This window comes from Hyla sarda, chromosome 2, assembly GCF_029499605.1.
Source record: "Hyla sarda isolate aHylSar1 chromosome 2, aHylSar1.hap1, whole genome shotgun sequence".
NCBI lineage: Eukaryota > Metazoa > Chordata > Amphibia > Anura > Hylidae > Hyla > Hyla sarda.
Window position 1 is genome coordinate 512,712,913 of NC_079190.1, and position 13,436 is coordinate 512,726,348.

The 13,436-nt window shown below is 40.5% G+C and overlaps 1 protein-coding gene across 9 annotated transcripts in view; it reads left to right on the forward strand.

The window, feature by feature from the left end:
* The window catches only part of ZBTB20 (zinc finger and BTB domain containing 20), a 980,340-nt gene that overhangs the window by 918,194 nt on the left and 48,710 nt on the right, over window positions 1–13,436 (forward strand). The window lies entirely within an intron of this gene.

A 13,436-nucleotide genomic window follows, 5' to 3' on the forward strand; every position in this document is an offset into this window, starting at 1 on the left:
TTCCCTGCGTCCTATATAAAGCCGATAACGCGTTGTTATTGTTAGGATTTGTAGTACGTTTGCCTGCGTCCTATGTGAAGCCGATAACGCGTTGTTATTATTAGGATTTGTAGTACGTTTCCCTGCGTCCTATATAAAGCCGATAACGCGTTGTTATTATTAGGACGCAGGAAAACGTACTACAAATCCTAATAATAACGTGTTATCGGCTTTATATAGGACGCAGGAAAACGTACTACAAATCCTAATAATAATAACGCGTTATCGGCTTCACATAGGACGCAGGAAAACGTACTACAAATCCTATGTGAAGCCGAAAACGCGTTGTTATTATTAGGATTTGTAGTACGTTTTCCTGCATCCTATATAAAGCCGATAACGCGTTGTTATTATTAGGATTTGTAGTACGTTTTCCTGCGTCTTATGTGAAGCCGATAACGCGTTGTTATTATTAGGATTTGTAGTACGTTTTCCTGCGTCTTATATAAAGCTGATAACGCGTTGTTATTATTAGGATTTGTAGTACGTTTCCCTGCGTCCTATATAAAGCCGATAACGCGTTGTTATTATTAGGATTTGTAGTACGTTTCCCTGCATCCTATATAAAGCCGATAACGCGTGGTTATTATTAGGATTTGTAGTACGTTTCCCTGCGTCCTATGTGAAGCCGATAACGCGTTGTTATTATTAGGATTTGTAGTACGTTTCCCTGCGTCCTCTGTGAAGCCGATAACGCGTTGTTATTATTAGGAATCCTTCTCTTGTATAATATCCCGGAATGTGATGAGACCTTTGGGCTGGAGCCTCTTGTGGGACTTGTAGTGCTTGTTTCTCTGACTTCATATCCCCCTGGGCCCCGGATTCACCAGATCACTTCTTTCTTTCCTCCTGGACGCTGGGAGAGAAGAGATGTCTTACGGGAGAGTTTGATGTCTTTGGATCGTCCCAAATATCAGACAGCGGCCAAAGAGAAGACGACGCCTTAAAGAGACCCCCACCTAATAACTATGTGCTATCGGGGGGGGGGGGGGGTGAATAGGGGCCCTAATAACTGTGTGCTATGGGGGGGTGAATAGGGGCCCTAATAACTGTGTGCTATGGGGGGGGGGGTGAATAGGGGCCCTAATAACTGTGTGCTATGGAGGGGGGGGTGAAAAGGGGCCCTAATAACTGTGTGCTATGGGGGGGGTGAATAGGGGCCCCAATGACTGTGTGCTATGGGGGGGGGGGTGAATAGGAGCCCTAATAATTGTGTGCTGGGGGGTGAATAGGGGCCCCAATGACTGCGTGCTATGTAAGAGCAGAATTGCAATTGAAACTGTAAATGAGACCGGAGTGCAAGACATTGTGGAACAGCAGAATTGTGAATGCAGCTCTGAAAGTGGCTGAAGTGTATGTTAAGGTATAAAAGCAACAAGTTATGTAAGAGCAGAATAGTGAGCGCAGCTGTGGATGTGACTGAAGTATAAGATATTGTGGAACAGTAGTATTGTGTGTGCAGCTTCATAGGTGGCTGAAATTTAATCGGCAGAATTGTGAGTGCAGCTCTGGGCACGGCTAAAGCACTGGCTGTAATGCAGAATATATTAAAGGGGCACTCTGCTGCACAGCAAACAAACTGTTCCGAACACTGGAGCCGGCGCCGGGAGCTCGTGATGTCATAGCCCCGCCCTCTCATGATGTAACGCCCTGCCCACTCAATGCAAGTCTATGGGAGGGGGCGTGAAACGCCCCCTCCCATAGACTTGCATTGAGAGGGCGGGGTGTGACATCATGAGGGGGCGGGGCTTTGACATCACAAGCTCCCGACTCCAGCATTTGGAACAGTTTGTTGCAAACGCTGAGCAGCGGAGTGCCCCTTTTAAAGTTTGTCAACAATGTATAAAGTTTTTTTTTTATTGTGCAGATTTATTAAAGGGTTACTCCGCTCCCAAGCGACCGGAACACTGAGTTCCTGAAAGCTGTGTGCGGGCTTCCGTGTTCCATGTTTCGCGGGCCCGCCCCCTCGTGACGTCACAGCCTGCCCCCTCAATGAAAGTCTATGGCAAGGGGTCGCAACGGCAGTCACACCCCCTCCCATAGACTTGCATTGAGGGGGCGGGACGTGACATCACGCGACGGGGCGTGAACACGGAAGCCCGCACACAGCGTTCAGGAACTCTATTTTCCGGTCGCTGGGGAGCGGAGTAACCCTTCCATCCGATTTTCAATAAAAATCTTATCCTGTTTTTAAAATGAATATGTCTGCCAATGGCAATAAAGTTTTATATATTTGAAGCGTATGTGTTTTTGAAGTCTACTGCGCATGCGTCCAAAAAAAAAAATCATCTCAGTCACACGATTCCATGCGATTTACATAGACATCAATAATAAAATAAAAAATCGGACACGATTCCGATCCGGTTTTGAATCTGGACGAAAAATCGTGGTCAACCGCGATTTTACCTCCGATCTTAAGTCGTGCAAAATCGGATGTGGATCAAAACTGATCGTTGTCTATCGTTTATGAATGGAAGTCAATGGATACGACTTGGCGCGCAGATTTGTACGATTACAAAGTTTAAACTCGTGAGAAGAAGTAGGATGGTAAAATGGTGATGTGAATGCGCCCTCCCTAGTGTAGTGGATACAAGTAGCCAAAGAAAAAGCCCCCATACTTTACACTGCTGCCTGCATACTTAAAGGGGTATTCCAGGCAAAAACTTTTTTTATATATATATCAACTGGCTCCGGAAAGTTAAACAGATTTGTAAATTACTTCTATTAAAAAATCTTAATCCTTCCAATAGTTATTAGCTTCTGAAGTTGGCTGTCTAACTGCTCAATGATGATGTCACGTCCCGGGAGCTGTGCATGATGGGAGAATATCCCCATAGGAGCTGCACAGCTCCTGGGACGTGAGTCATCAGAAAGCAGTTAGACAGAAAACAGCAACTCAACTTCAGAAGCTAATAACTATTGGAAGGATTAAGATTTTTTAATAGAAGTAATTTACAAATCTGTTTAACTTTCCGGAGCCAGTTGATATATAAAAAAAAGTTTTTGCCTGGAATACCCCTTTAAAGGGGTGTGTATATATATATATATCAACTGGCTCCAGAAAGTTAAACAGATTTGTAAATTACTTCTATTAAAAAATCTTAATCCTTTCAACAATTATCAGATGCTGAAGTTGAGTTGTTCTTTTCTGTCTGGCAACTGTGCTCTCTGCTGACATCTCTGCTTGTCTCGGGAACTGCACAGAGTAGAAGAGGTTTGCTATGGGGATTTGCTTCTACTCTGGACAGTTCCCGAGACACGTGTCATCAGAGAGCACTTAGACAGAAAAGAACAACTCAACTTCAGCAGCTCATAAGTACTAAAAGGATTAAGATTTTTTAATAGAATTAATTTACAAATCTGTTTAACTTTCTGGAGCCAGTTGATATATAAAAAAAAGTTTTTACCTGGATAATCCCTTTAAACCGGAAAAAAAGCGAAAATAAATAACGTCAACCCGTAATGTGGTACCGCCACCCACTGCACCCCTATATATATATATATGTATAATGTTCCCAGTCACGAGCTGTTACTTCTCCGCGTGGCTACAGATGAAATCCTGGGTTTATACTTTTGTGTTGTTGTCAATTTTTTTTTTGTTTTAATGAATCCAAATTCATGAAGAAACGGTGAACGGCTTATAAGGTAATTATCATGTCATTTCATGGAACAATTATCACAGGCGCCATTATATAAGGCTCAATCCGCCACCTGACACGTGAGCCAAGCGCTGACACCTATTATACCCGGGACAAAGGGAGATGGAGAGGCGTCACCCATAGCAACCGCGCTGCCACGTACGGGGCTAGAACCCGCAGCAATCACCTCTCATTCACACTGACAACTCTGCTTTATCATCCGCAGCTGCAGATTCCATGGAAAGGGTTCAAACCAGATAAACAGAAGAATATATTATAGAGAATCTGCGGAGAGGAAACTGTATTATAGTAGATATATTCTTGTATATAGGAGCAGTATTATAGCAGTTATATTCTTGTATATAGGAGCAGTATTATAGTAGTTATATTCATGTATATAGGAGCAGTATTATAGTAGTTATATTCTTGTATATAGGAGCAGTATTATAGTAGATATATTCTTGTATATAGGAGCAGTATTATAGTAGTTATATTCTTGTATATAGGAGCAGTATTATAGTAGTTATATTCTTGTATATAGGAGCAGTATTATAGTAGTTATATTCTTGTATATAGGAGAAGTATTATAGTAGTTATATTCTTGTATATAAGAGCAGTATTATAGTAGTTATATTCTTGTATATAGGAGCAGTATTATAGTAGTTATATTCTTGTATATAGGAGCAGTGTTATAGTAGTTATATTCTTGTATATAGGAGCAGTATTATAGTAGTTATATTCTTGTGTATAGGAGCAGTATTATAGTAGTTATATTCTTGTATATAGGAGCAGTATTATAGTAGTTATATTCTTGTACATAGGGGGCAGTATTATAGTAGTTATATTCTTGTATATAGGATCAGTATTATAGTAGTTATATTCATGTATATAGGAGCAGTATTATAGTAGTTATATTCTTGTATATAGGAGCAGTATTATAGTAGTTATATTCTTGTATATAGGAGCAGTATTATAGTAGTTATATTCTTGTACATAGGGGGCAGTATTATAGTAGCTATATTCTGTATATAGGATCAGTATTATAGTAGTTATATTCATGTATATAGGGGCAGTATTATAGTAGTTATATTCTTGTATATAGGAGCAGTATTATAGTAGTTATATTCTTGTATATAGGAGCAGTATTATAGTAGTTATATTCTTGTATATAGGAGGTAGTATTATAGTAGTTATATTCTTGTATATAGGAGCAGTATTATAGTAGTTATATTCTTGTATATAGGAGCAGTATTATAGTAGTTATATTCTTGTATATAAAGCAGTATTATAGTAGTTATATTCTTGTATATAGGAGCAGTATTATAGTAATTATATTCTTGTATATAGGAGCAGTATTATAGTAGTTATATTCTTGTATATAGGAGCAGTATTATAGTAGTTATATTCTTGTATATAGGAGCAGTATTATAGTAGTTATATTCTTGTATATAGGAGCAGTATTATTGTAGTTATATTCTTGTATATAGGAGCAGTATTATAGTAGTTATATTCTTGTATATAGGAGCAGTATTATAGTAGTTATTTTCTTGTATATAGGAGGCAGTATTATAGTAGTTATATTCTTGTATATAAAGCAGTATTATAGTAGTTATATTCTTGTATATAGGAGCAGTATTATAGTAATTATATTCTTGTATATAGGAGCAGTATTATAGTAGTAATATTTTTGTATATAGGAGCAGTATTATAGTAGTTATATTCTTGTATATAGGAGCAGTATTATAGTAGTTATATTCTTGTATATAGGAGGCAGTATTATAGTAGTTATATTCTTGTATATAGGAGCAGTATTATAGTAGATATATTCTTGTATATAGGAGCAGTATTATAGTAGTTATATTCTTGTATATAGGAGCAGTATTATTGTAGTTATATTCTTGTATATAGGAGCAGTATTATAGTAGTTATATTCTTGTATATAGGAGCAGTATTATAGTAGTTATATTCTTGTATATAGGAGCAGTATTATAGTAATTATATTCTTGTATATAGGAGCAGTATTATAGTAGTTATATTCTTGTATATAGGAGCAGTATTATAGTAGTTATATTCTTGTATATAGGAGCAGTATTATAGTAGTTATATTCTTGTATATAGGAGCAGTATTATAGTAGTTATATTCTTGTATATAGGAGCAGTATTATAGTAGTTATATTCTTGTATATAGGAGCAGTATTGTAGTAGTTATATTCTTGTATATAGGAGCAGTATTATAGTAGTTATATTCTTGTATATAGGAAGCAGTATTATAGTAGTTATATTCTTGTATATAGGAGCAGTATTATAGTAGTTATATTCTTGTATATAGGAGCAGTATTATAGTAGTTATATTCTTGTATATAGGGGCAGTATTATAGTAGCTATATTCTTGTATATAGGGGCAGTATTATAGTAGCTATATTCTTGTATATAGGAGCAGTATTATAGTACTTAGTACACGGGGAAGTATTATCATGCTTATTTTCCTGTACGTAGGGGGCAGTATAATAGCAGGTTAGTGGTGGCACTGCACTCTCCTGCCTTTACCATTGGTCGCAGGGACTTTCTCTAGTTCTTACAGACAGGACTGGATGTTTCCTGACTCTTCCGCACACATGGAGCCGCTGGATCTGGTGGGTGGCTGAATCATCCCAATGGTATTCAAAGGGAACCAGCTGCTGAGAATATTAAAATGCGAGCATGTATTCCTCCAGAGAGACAGGAGCATCTGCAAACTTTTCCTATCTTGATGGAACAGATAATCCCAGAGAGGGAGATTTATCTGCGAGATTTAACTCTCCAGTTATATGTTCTGCGCTCGCTCTCCGTTTCCTCTGCCGTGTGATCCAAAAATCAATTTCTGATCATCTGCAAGTGCGAAGCTGCGGAATAGCCAATGCTGGAAACATTGTTAACATTTAATGGGCTCTGTGTAAAAAAATCCCTGAATTATCTGCACATGTTGTTTGGTAAACATCAGTTATTATTGTGACCACTAGGTGTCAGCGTTCTTTCCAGCTCACAGCAGAGGGGTTTGTCTTGTTCCATTGTGATCATTCAGTCGTGTCAGTCAGATCTGTCTTTCTTTAAGTGTATTCTGTATCCTTATTTTTAGAACTTTTGAGGCCATTTATTGGATAATAGGCATCTGTTCTCCCTGGTAGGTTGGGGCTCTAGAGGCACTTGTGGTGCAGGCTAGCTGAGAGTTGTAGTCCTTTATCTAACATCACATAGCAGGGTGGTGCACCTAACCCAATGTACCCTGTGACCCAACCACAACTTTTTGTCATTGAAGCTGTTCCCTTATACATGCCTCTGGGCACTAGGATTCCATGAAACAACGTTACTGAAATGTCTTGTGCAATTCCAATAAGATTTAGTTGATTTGATACATATTGATATTTGGTCTCTGTCTCTTTAAAGTACTTCTTTGCATGTGTTATTGTGGTGACATGGGGGTGCAAGGATTTCTTATCACTGTGTGACGCCAGGGCACTGTTAGCCTATACATGGTCTAAGGTTGGAGACAGCTAGCTTCTCCTGGGCCAGTTCACACCTAAAGATGTTCCTAGTCCAAAGTTATTGAAACTACTGATGAGGATCTTCACGGATTGGCTTAGGCTAGGTTCACACTGCCATTGTGCTACATCCAAGGGTTTAGGGTCTGCTCTTTTTTTTTTCTGCATTGAATGGACCCTGAACAGGTAGGAGCACAACTGACATAGCCGGGTCCCAACTGTTCTCATTGACTTTAATGAAGTCAGTTGGGTGTCTAGTGTTTTGGGGAAGTTAGGAGGAGAAAAGAGATTGGACATGCACTCTTTTTTTTTTTTTTACTCCACTCTACTCCCATTCTTTCAATGAACTGAGCGGCGGAGCTCCCTTGAGCAGCCGTGTGAACAATATGTAAACTCTCATTTACCCGCACACCTGGTTGTGTAACATTTTCCAGGGAAAATCTCTTGATGCGGTAGCCAAGCAGCACTAACTCCCACTGGAGGCCAACAAAGAGATTAGTAGAGAGGTCCTTGTACAGCCTTCTCCTTTCTGACAAAGAAGAAATTCTCTTTGGACAAAATTGCACTTTATCCTTATCCTCAGTGTGGTCACTATTCGTGGCAGGAACGGTAACTTGATTGCATATAAGGTGTTACCTAGAAGACGTGGTCTAGAAGTAGGTATGCCTAGCAGTAGCAGGGCTAGGAGAAGTTTCTCTGGTAAGAGCAAGGCCTGAACTGGTTTGAACAGGTTTGTGTCCAACCTTTCTCCTGGGATAGAAAGACTGGACTAAGGACTTTTCCTATAACCATTGGTTAGGCGAATCATGTGACCAAAGCATCATTCATCTGGCTGCTGTAGATGCAGAACTTTTGTAACACTCCTAATGCAACAATCTCGAATCCATGGCCTCAAGGCATGCTGGGAGATGTAGTTCTGTACCAGCTGGTCAGCCACATGATCAAACATATAACATGATCGGAGTCCCCCCTTCCCTTAACCTCAGTGGTACAAACCTACAGAAGTTCCATAGAGATACTTGTGGCAGATCCGGTGTCACCGACTCTTTTATGGTGACACCAAGACTCTTCCATCTGTTGCAAAACTACAACTCCCAGCATGCTCGGACAGCCAACGGCTGTCCGGGCATGCTGGGAGTTGTAGTTTTGCAATAGTCTCACACTGTAGAGTAGTGTTTCCCAACCATGGTACCTTCAGCTATTGCAAAACTACAACTCCCAGCATGCCCGGACAGCTGCTGTAGCTCATCTGCTTCAAGGTCGGAGTGTTGTGCTGCGATAGATGGTATTCTGCCGATCTTGATTGTAACCAGTGGTTTTTTGAGTTACTACTGCCTTTCTATCATCTCGAACCAGTGTGCCCATTCTCCTGACATCCACAAGGCCTTTTCCTCCACTGGATATTCCCTCTTTTTCGGACCATTCTCTATAAACCGACAACCATATCAGGTTCATTGTCACTCAAACCCCCTTTCTTTCGCATCATGATGCGGTTTCAACTTCAGTTGTCTTGACCGCGTCTACTTGCCTAAATGCATTGAGCTGCTGCCGTGGGATTGGCTTATTGATTGAACAACCTAATAAAGTGGTTTTGAAAGGGTTAATAAAAATTCACTTTTTTTTTTCTCCGTTTTTTTTTTTTTCCCAGTCCTTACGTACAGAGCTCAGGGGTAACATCGTACGAAATGCGTTTTAAGCCTCATTGCCGATTTTGCGCCCTCCCTTCGCCTGTTTATTTTAAATCAAATTTACATTTTCTTTGTTGTTTTGGATGCCTGAAAAAAAATCCCCTTTTATTTATTAAACAATGGAGCCATTGTTTTTTTAGTTTTTTTTTTCTTTTTTCAATACTTTTAGCAAAAAGATGCTATATAGCGTGCATAATAACACCCACTGCAAAGGCTGGTAAAGAAGAGGACGTTTTTTTTTTTTTTCTAATGTATTTTTCCACTTAGAGCCGATTTCTTTATTATTAGCGGATTTGATGGATGTAAGTGAAGGGGGGGAAAAAACGAATTCGTAAAGTGATTTACAATATTTACATTTTCCTTCCCTGCCGCTTCTGTTGTGCGATTGCTCCTTATCTTCGTGTTTGAAAAAACATTAAAATTGCAGGGGAACAAATAGTTTGGTGTAAAGTTTTATGTAAAGTTAGAATTTTAATTTAGAAAGTTTGGTTGTGTTCACACGGTGGAATGTCAGCACCACCGACAGCGGAGCGCCGACAGAACATGGACCACTCTGAAATGCGCAGTCTTATAGGCCATGCAGACTTAGCACAGATAATAGACTTTTCTTTCTGCGGATAACGGAATTTGAGTTTCCGCACCAGAAATATGTTAACCATGTGAACATGGCCTTAAAGTGCTGTTTGTTTCCAAGGACAGCTAGCAGCATTCAATTAGAATGGGGGAAATCATGGTTCATCAGATCTGTAGTAGTGTCTTTTCAGTGCACTTTCACCAACATTATATGAAGGCACGGCAGAGAGGAGTATGTCATGTGCTGTGATTAGCCAGAGAAGTAAGGGAGAAAGTAACTGTGTGTTTACTACTTGCAAACAGCCCAGCTCTCATCCCGCAGCCTGAAATGGATAGAATGAGAAATATCTGCGCACCATGGAGGGGACTCTGATGGGCTCAATAACAGCAGTAAGAGCCCCAAAAAAGCACCTTGTCACCACATTAACAAAGGGTTAATAAAGTATTTTTCAAATAGTGTGTCTCCAGCTGTTGGCTTTCCAGGCATGCTGGGAGTTGTAATTTTGCAACAGCTGGAGACTTTCTGTTTGGAAACACTGATCTAATAAAATCAGGAAGGTTTAAAAAAATTTATAGGTATAACAGGTATACTTTCAATTTTACAATTTTACATTCAATTTTGGATATTTACCAAGGAAGTACTCCAGTCTTCTAGAATTTTAAAAGCCGCAACTTTTTACACAAGCCCTCGTTGTAGCGTACTGTGTAAATCATTAGCCCAACAAAGTTCCGGCCTGTTCAGTGCACTTTCACCAACATTATATCTAGGCACAGCAGAGAGGAGTATGTCATTGGCTAGAGAAGTAAGGGAGGAAGTAACTGTGTGTCCACCACTTGCAAACATCCCAGCTCTGGTCCCTCAGCCTGAAATGGATAGAATGAGAACTATCTGTGCACTATGGACAGCCTTTGGCTACCGGACATGCTGGGAGTTGTAGTTTTGCAACAGCTGGAGACACTATTTGGAAAATACTAATCTAATAAAACCAGGCAGGTTTATAGAGGAGTGTGTGATGTGCTCTGATTGGCCAAAGAAGTAAGGGAGGAAGTAACTGTGTGTCCACCACTTGCAAACAGCTCAGCTCTGGTCCTGCAGCCTGAAATGGATAGAATAAGAACTATCTGTGCACCATGAAGGTAATTCTTAGGGGCTCAATAACAGTGGTAAGTGCCCAAAAAGCTCCTTGTCACCACTCTAAAGAGTTAATCTAATAAAACCAGGCAGAATTGAGACTGCAGCTCCGGAGAGAGAAATATTGGCGAAGCTAGAAATCATTTGCTGTGGCTGCGGTGCCAGTATCTGTGATTGAGGTGCTGTTTGCTAAGCCTGAGGGGACCCCCCGGCGGTATTTTTTTTGGGCTGTTATCTGGACCCATCATCGACGACATCCCGATGCTCATTTGTTACATCATTTATACAAATGTTACAATTATTTTTTCCGCTACAGAAATATTTCCAGACGAGAAGATGTATGTGTGGTTTGTGCCGCGCGGCGCGGCCCACCGGTGCCTGTCTTTGTGGCCCCAAGCAACGTTTCGGTCTGTGAACAACTTATTGCTTTCCGCCGTGTAATTAGATTTCCTGAAATATTTAGAGTCACAAATATTTTATGTCTCTAAATCCGGATTAATATTTAACAAAACTATTATTATTTATGTAAAATACTTCCTATAAACCACTCGCCGCTCCAGCATTGGCCAGACTGGTATACAACATGGTACCGCAGGTCTTTTTATTTTTACTTTTTTTTTTTTTACATTCATATTTTAATTTAGTTTTAGTTTTTTTTAATTTGAAGAATATTACATAAATTACGCTTATTGCCGCAGTTCTAGTCTCTTGGTCTCCTCCTCAGACTTAATGCACGCTCGCCATTAAAGTCCTACAGCCCCATCTGTTTTATACCAGCACAGCTGCATCCATACGGATTATTACTGTAACTGGGTCATGTTAGCATAAATCTGATACTGCTAGTGCTATCTCAATGTGATCAGGATATATAGTAGTTATATGCCTCCCCTCCAGCTCTATCTGTATACTACTGCTGCTATCTCTATGAGATCAGGATATATAGTAGTAATACACCTCCCCTCCAGCTCTATGTATATTCTGCTGCTATCTCTATGGGATCAGGACATAAAGTAGTTATACACCTCCCCTCCAGCTCTATCTGTATACGGCTGCTGCTGCTATATCTATGGGATCAGGATATATAGTAGTTATATACCTCCTCTCCAGCTCTATCTTTATACTGCTGCTATCTCTATGAGATCAGGATATATAGTAGTTTTACACCTCCCGTCCAGCTCTATCTGTATACTACTGCTATCTCTATGGGATCAGGATATAAAGTAGTTATACACCTCTCCACCAGCTCTATCTGTATACTGCTGATATCTCTATAGGATCAGGATATATAGTAGTTGTACCCCTCCCCTCTAGCTCTATCTGTATACTACTGCTATCTCTATGGGATCAGGATTTAAAGTAGTTATACACCTCCCCTCCCAGCTATGGCATCAGGATATATATAGCAGTTGTACATCTTCCCTCCAGCTCTATCTGTATACTGCTGCTATCTCTATGGGATCAGGATATATAGTAGTTATACATCTTCCCTCTAGCTCTATCTGTAAACGGCTGCTATCTCTATGGGATCAGGATATATAGTAGTTATACACCTCTCCACCAGCTCTATCTGTATACTGCTGCTATCTCTATAGGATCAGGATATATAGTAGTTGTACCCCTCCCCCTCTAGCTCTATCTGTATACTACTGCTATCTCTATGGGATCAGGATTTAAAGTAGTTATACACCTCCCCTCCCAGCTATGGGATCAGGATATATATAGCAGTTGTACATCTTCCCTCCAGCTCTATCTGTTTACTGCTGCTATCTCTATGGGATCAGGATATATAGTAGTTATACATCTTCCCTCTAGCTCTATCTGTAAACGGCTGCTATCTATATAGGATCAGGATATATAGTAGTTGTAACCCTCCCCTCTAGCTCTATCTGTATACTGCTGCTATCTCTATAGGATCAGGATATATAGTAGTTGTACCCCTCCCCCTCTAGCTCTATCTGTATACTACTGCTATCTCTATGGGATCAGGATATAAAGTAGTTATACACTTCCCCTCCCAGCTATGGGATCGTGATATATAGCAGTTATACATCTTCCCTCCAGCTCTATCTGTATACGGCTGCTATCTCTATGAGATCAGGATATAAAGTAGTTATGCACAACTACTGGAAAGACTACATGACACTCTCCAGGACAGACAAAAACTGATAATGTCCAAATAAGGCTTACTGTCCGTAGGACATTGTTTCCCAACCATGGTGCCTCCAGCTGTTGCAAAACTACAACTCCCAGCATGCCCGGACAGCCAGAGGCTGTCCGGGCACGCTGGGAATTGTAGTTTTGCAACAGCTGGAGGCACCCTGGTTGAAAAACACTGTATTGGAGCATTGTTGGGCATTCTGTCGCCCAGACCCTGGCATGTAGCTTGTGAGGGACGGCGCCGTGCGTTCTCGGATGCGGCTGTTGTGTGGGTATATACGCCATAGTGAGAAGTCTAGTGCCTTAGTCATGCTACATGAGTCACCTCACAGATAATTCATCCCCTTAAAATAAAAAAGAAGAAAAGAGGCCGCGTAAGACGTGATAAAATAACAGCCGGCGTAGAAATGATAGCTTCCAGGCGCCGCCTCCATTTTACTAAACACTTGCTCATTGCTCCCGGCAGCCGTGAAGCTGTTTGCAGCTTCACATTAAGCAGAAAGTTCAAATCAATTATTGTCCATTAGAGAAAAGGTATAGAACTGATGAGATGTCCCCAGAGGAGCACGCAAATGTATCTCTGTGTCCTCGCCAGAGAAGCAATTCCTGACAGTTCGCCTCTTCTCCGGCTTTTACTACCACAGATCATCTGAAGAAGCAGGGGAGGGGGGGGGGGGGCGGCGGCGACGTT